General features: G+C 34.0%; 1 long non-coding RNA gene across 1 annotated transcript; it reads left to right on the top strand.

The window, feature by feature from the left end:
• Window positions 1-3,070: 3,070 nt before the first annotated feature.
• Window positions 3,071-6,776, top strand: LOC143235916 (uncharacterized). Its single transcript, XR_013019410.1, has 2 exons — window positions 3,071-3,177; window positions 3,439-6,776. It is a non-coding gene; the product is annotated as an uncharacterized LOC143235916 (long non-coding RNA).
• Window positions 6,777-7,054: the final 278 nt, after the last annotated feature.

Genomic DNA, 7,054 nt, shown 5'->3' with positions numbered 1-7,054 from the left:
TGAAAATGGGAAAATAATGAAGGGGAGCAAACTGAGAGATCAATAGCGGTAAAGGACTGACTAGGTGCATGAAAGTAAGTGGAAGAACCAGTATTGAAAAGAGAAAGATTGTGATCAGAGAGCATCCGCTCTACAGATCGGCCCCTCCCATCAATAATAGCACTTCCCCAGAGGGGATGATGTCCATTAAAATCCCCTAGGATTAGAAACGGAGATGGCAATTGTTCAACGAGAGCATCCAGATCTGATTGATCATATGTCTTTCCAGGGGACAGGTACAGAGAACAAACAGTGATGGTATGACCCAAGGAAATACGGATGGCTACAGCCTCCAAGGGTGTGTTGAGTGACAAAGACAGGGTGGGCACGTGTTGATCAACCAACAGTGCCACCCTCCATGTACTCGACCATCACACAACCTGTCATTTCTGTACAGAGAAAACTGCCGAATGGAGACAGTATCAGCAGTTTTGAGAAATGTTTCTTGTAAAGAAAGACAAAAGGATGGTAGGAAGCAATCAGCGTTTTGATATCATCAAGATTAGAACGTAAACCTCGACAGTTCCATTGTATCAAGGTGGCCATTTTTAAGAACGGGTAGGTGAAGTGGCTGGAGAACCCTTCGGTTTACGACCACGTCTTTTTTCTTTACTGTCTTTAGTGGGAGGAGGTCTATCAACCTCCATGGATCCTGCTCTGTGTCGGGTGGGCAGGTTTTTGTTATTGGAAGGGGAATCTAGTGACTGAGGACGCGAACGAATAATTGTGTTGTCTCTTGTGGTGGGAGAAAAAGATGTATCAGAAGAAATGCCTGTATTTGAAACTGAAGGACGTGGATCTTGAGGTGTGTTGGAAGGTATGGGAGGGACAGAGATAGGTGTGGTAGTTGATTCATCAACCTTTTTAACCACGGAGGTCAAAAGGCTTTTCATTTCTTTTGAAAACGATTCTTTTGGAGGCACAGAGAGATCTGTCTGCACTCCCACTGTAGTTGTGGAATGAAGTGCAGCACCATATGTCCGAGATGGAGTTGTGGACAGCAATTTCCGAGCCTCAGGATAACTAATGTTATGTGTTGTTTTCAAACGCTGCACCTCTTTTTCCTCCAACCATTTTGGGTCAGGCCAAAAGAACAACAATAAACACCTTCCCAAGTCCATGAAAATATTACTAAAATATACAGTTTTTCTGAACAGAACTAACAGAAGAAAAATCGGAGAAACTTTATTTATAAAATCAAACAATCTCACAGTTAAAAACACCCAAACTTGTCTCAATATATCTTTGATAGTTCTTCTTCACATGTTCCTTAGTTTATATATTTTGCATGAAATATTACACATATTTTATATTGATTCGTCATTCTATTGTTTTTGTTTAACTATACCTAAATAATTTAATAATTCATGGGGATTAATATTTATTTGACAAGAAACTCACTTAAAATAAAAATGTATCTCAGGACGGCTGGTGTGGGTGTTAACACTGCTGTAAAACTGTTCTGAGATACATTAATATTTACATGAATAAGTAACTACAATCATTTCTATAATTTAAATACGTTGTTAGATTTTCAGTATTGATTTAAATGGTAAAACGTTCTTTACTATAAAAACTTGTCTTCTTTATAATGATCGCAACAGTGATCGAAATATCGTACATGTTCTAATAATTAATATTACTATGAAAGCTGTATGTTGTTCTAAAATATACTTTATCAGTAAGTGAATGTAAAATGAAACTATTAATATATTCAAATTCAATGTTTTATTTCAAAACTTGTACTGTATACAGTAGGAATTTTGATAAAAATTTAGAAAAACTACATTACACACTTTGTCCTTGTGTCTCCACAACACGCTGTTGTCGTCCATTCTGCAAAGTTTAATCAAAATCTACCTTTATACTCCAGATATATATGTATTATTATTATTAAACAATAGTTTGACGTAACGTGCGTTCTACAGTATATGCACGGTTCTAGTGTATGATTATAAATATAGAGAGAGCTCTGATCACGTGACTGTGTGAAGACATGGGGAAGTCGCCGCCATTGTCAAAACGGGAAAATACATCTGAATGTTACTGACGGTTTGTTTGCTTGTTTTGAATTTTGCGCAAAGCTATTCAAGGGCTATCTGCGCTAGCCGTCCCTAATTTAGCAGTGTGAGACTAGAGGGAAAGCAGCTAGTCATCACCACCCACCGCCAACTCTTGGGCTACTCTTTCACCAACGTATAGTGGGATTGACCATAACATTACCCCCAACGATTGAAAATATGAGCATGTTTGGTGTGACGATTATTCGAACCTGCGACCCTCAGATTACGAGTCTAGCACCCTTATAACTGGGCTATGTCGGACTTTCTGTTTTAGAAGTTTTCTCTCTGTCAGTCTGTGAATACAATAAAAATATTTCAACACGTTTATTTGAAAGATAACTATAAGTGTTCGCGTTTTCATTTTTTATTTTTCTTTACAGATTACGAGTCGAACACCTTAACCCACTTGACCATGCCGAGCCATCACTGACGGATAATTACCAACTTCTCAAACAATGCTCGAGAGCTGATATTGTTTTAATTGCACAAATAAGTGTAAAGAGGCCTCAGGAATCTCCTTCCACGAGTAAGTATTCATATTTATGAACTTTTCTTTCAAAATGAAGGCTTTCAAGCTCGAGCAGTTGCAAATTATCGTCTGCTTTGCATCTGTCAAGGCCCAAAGGGCCAAACTGTATTATAATGTATCAATTTCTACTAGATCTATTAGGCTATACACCGTAGGCCTAATTAAGGTATTGGACGTCAGAAATAAATTTGATATGGTACTGATGTGTACTGAGGTATTACATATACTAGTATTTAGGTATGAATAAGCGATCAAGCAGCCAAATCATGAATGACAATGACCGCATGTGAAAATTAGGCGCAGACTAAGCTCGTTTTGGTCCTAATGCTGCTTTTTCTTGTCCAATTTTAAATTTGAAAAGAAGATTTTAAATAGATGTAACAGAGAGATGTCGGAAAGTGTATCCTTAAACTCAGTTACAGTACAATTTTACTTTTAGGTTTCCCTCTGATGAAGCAGTTCGTCAACAATGTTTGAAGAATGTAAGTCGTGAAGAATTTCAGGCATGACAGGGTGCGCAGTAAAAACTTTCTGTCAAAATGAAAGGTATAAAACTACTTGGACAACACCGTCAATACTTATTAATATTTTTTAAAGAAAACTCATATTTTTATTTTTGAAAAATAAACTCAATGACTTTATAACATATATAAAATATATAATAATGACTGTCTATGTTTGTTACTGTTTACAGGACACGTGTATTAAATTTTCGCTCTGTTTAAAAAATGAGATAACAACAAACAACCAATGGCCTTTTTTGTGAAAACCTGCTTAACTTAAAAAATAATTATCATCTATTTCCAGGAGTGCATTTAAGAGAATAAAAGAACATGACATATTGAAGTCTGAACTGAAGTCTGCCTCTGGCAGTGCCTACCATCATCCCAGGTCATCCTCGATATAAGCAAGTTGTACAATCACAAAGTAGACCACTTCCAAGAAAACGAGTTCCTGAAATCAAGCAAACATATCCAGTACCTGCCAAGAAAAAGAAAAATACGTCATGTGTCGAGCATTCATACTGTTCAATTGTCCCAGTGAAAGATCAGCTTGAAGCAGTTAAAAACAAGCTAAAAAAGTACAAAACGATTAAAGAGTATGCAAGTAATAAATGAAAAGGAAAACTGATTCTATCGCAAAACTGCTACAAATTCTAACATGATTCAAGTGTTCGTCTGTCTGTCTACGGTGAGATGACTGAACATTGTGCTGATCATGACCCACAGGAGGAAGATCATGACGTCACACAAATTGTCAGGTTGATCAGTTGACTATTTTGTAAAATACTCGTGCATCACCATGGTTGTTCGATATGTCAATAACAGAGAGGTCTTCCGTCGTCATGAATTGACGAAGACTATTTTATTCTTGTATCAGTGATGAATCTGCATTTTCGACAGAATAATGATTAACAATTTTCTACAGTAGTTTATTTTGTTATATAGATGTTAAAATCAAAACTGGATGTTGCAATAATTCTTTTTCTATTATTGCAAAATGTTATAATTCGAAGAACTCCAAAAAGATCAAATATGAATACTTTGTGTGTGTATACCAAAATAATATGTTGAAACATATATAAACTCATTGGCGAATTTAGGCACTATGGCTCGTACTCATACGTAAATATAGACTAAATTTATACGGAATCAGTTACGTTTTGATGCCCACTGGTTGTTATTCGACAATAAGGCTGGCTATTAACTGTGTAAGTTTACTTCATGCACGCAATTTGCTTCATAATTGCAATAATTGCAGACATGTTAAGACAATTATATAGTTTTCTCAGGTAATTCTCACCCCCTTCGAAACTCACACGTGCTAGTGTGTTGTTGATATTGTTCCTGTTTTAGCGGCCGTTTTGAAACCTCTATTACGTCACAGTCTGTGATTGATCAATGTGTGAGAGTGCTCTCTCTCTCTCTATAGTTAGTGTGCCTATAACTAACTCTATGAATATACGTATTATTATATTTGGTTTGTTGTTGTTCTAACATTAAAGCACAATTGTAATACTAACTATATAGCTACACTAACATATTACATATATAACTATTTTATGAGATACAAAAATAGTGAGGACTACAGTATATTTTATGACGAGCTTTAAAAATAAATAGAATGAAAATAGAAACTGTTAAGAAACAATAATAATTGGAAAGGATAAAAGACAGTGTTAAAAATAAATTGTGAGACTGTGTGATACTCCAGAATATGGAAGTGCTAAATAGTTTCAGGCCAATTGGTATAATATGTTGTTTCTTGAATGGTAGTTTACTTTTAAGTTCCATCCATTGTCTCTGTTCATTTATGAATTCTTTTCATCCAAGAGTATAAATTACATATATTTTTTCTCTTTAAAATATTTGGTTGTTTGTAAGATAAAAATTTTAAATGTAGGTTAACGTGCACGTGTCACGACGTTTGGAGTGTTATTTTCAAAAGATTTATTAAATACCATGTTTACCACTTAAGTCAATGAGATTGGCAGCAAAACGTAGTTTATAATTTGAATTTTAAAATTATATACGTTTTAATTTCTTTATTTAGAAGAAAATATATAGAAAATAGTATCGGTTATTATGTCACATAACACGTCCAGTTGTCTTACTGCTCAGTTTCTAGTTATTACGCCCACCATATAATATTTACAAGTACCGGATGATTTAGAACTCGAATATGAAATATATACAAGTTAAATATAAAATAAGAACCTTCCGCCTCAAAAGCGAAAGAAAGAATTTTGCCGAAACTGTAGATGTGTAATGAAAAAGTCGTTGCTCTGAATAGAAATGGGATTCCTTCAACCCACATATACTTTACTTAGAGACCGTACTAAATAACAGAGATTTTGAGGATACTAATTCAGTAATTTTGTATATTTTTCATTTTTAAAAAGTTAATGTTTGAAGTCTACAAAAATGATCTCCACACTCTATCCACAAAGCTAAACAAGACTTAGAAACGCACGTGCTGTTGTTCTATGCACGAGCACAGTATCTAGAAATAATGTTTTTCAATGCATTTCTCACTTACTTTCTATGTTTTAAGAAATCTAATTAAAATTTAAACATTTATGATTAATTAGTAATATGTATATTTATACACATACGTGACGTACGGTAACCGAAGTATTACTGTAATTTCCAGTATTCTTTTGTAAACTAATTACATAGTTACGCTTACTGCATTTGTGCTATTCTAATTTTATAAACTAAGCTAAATTTAAAACCACGTTCGAAAATTTACAACTTTAAAATAAGAGGATAGAAAATTTTATAAGTACGTGCCCAAATACCATCTTCATACACATACGCTGCGAAGTTCAACAGACATCAAATAGCTGAGCAGCAGTATTGAAAGACCTGCTAATATTCTATAAACTATTTTCTTGAATATTCAAAACCAATGAATTATAGCAATAATTCATGTATTGTATAAAATATTCACGCCAGAGACGTTGCTTACCTATTTCTCTAAATGATACACAATAATAAAATATTCATGTTTCCTTTTTTCAGTTGACGCGCTTCGATTTGATGAGTGTGACGTATATTGTTGAATGTGTATTGTGCAATTCCTACCTGTTCTCTGAATTTGTAGAAAAATATTTGTTTTTCGAACATGCTAGCATGTTCGAACATTGTTGTACGTTCTAGAATCTCGCGTGATTCGTACAAAAGCAGCTAGCCCAGAAACGGTAACAGAATATTATTGGTCAGCTACAGGACAGCCTCGGAAGCTATAATTGTGAATAACGCTTATTAATTGGAAATCTACAGAATTTGACAAGGAACTTTACAGATTTAGAAAGATACAAACCTTTTAACTTCACTAAATTAAATTCGGACGTTTTCATTTCTACGAGGACATTAAATATCTCGTCGGTAAAAAGCAAATTTATAAGCGGTATGAGGTTAACCAAGCTAACTAGCTAATTAATTGGCTCGGCGTGCATTAGACCGTCAATAAAAATATTCAGTTTTAGACTGGATATAAGACTCAGTATTGTCTGTAAGTTTGTAAAACTCTTGTATATAAACCATCGTTTGTAACAATTATTAGTAATCACTGTTGTTATAAAGTGTATTGTTGTTTGTTTAGTAAAATATATTTGTATTAACAAACAAAGTTACATATATTAATATTGTTGGCAAATGTCATAATTTTGATGCTTATTAACATTTAATTAACTTCTAAACTAAAATTAAAATTTTCGACTGTTTGAAATATTAATACGTAACATAAAAAAATCCGAGACTCCGAGATAAATCATAATGCGTAACAGAAGTGGCAATTCTTATGGTTCTCCTGCAAAGTGTCCATTTTATTTATTTGGAGAAATATTCTTGTGGTTCTCCTGCAAAACGCCTGTTTTGTTTATTCGTCGTAATTTTCTTCATCTAAAATTTACATCTAT

Source organism: Tachypleus tridentatus, chromosome 2, assembly GCF_004210375.1.
Source record: "Tachypleus tridentatus isolate NWPU-2018 chromosome 2, ASM421037v1, whole genome shotgun sequence".
NCBI lineage: Eukaryota > Metazoa > Arthropoda > Merostomata > Xiphosura > Limulidae > Tachypleus > Tachypleus tridentatus.
Note: the sequence above shows the minus strand (reverse complement) of the source record. Positions and strands in the feature narration are given on the sequence as shown.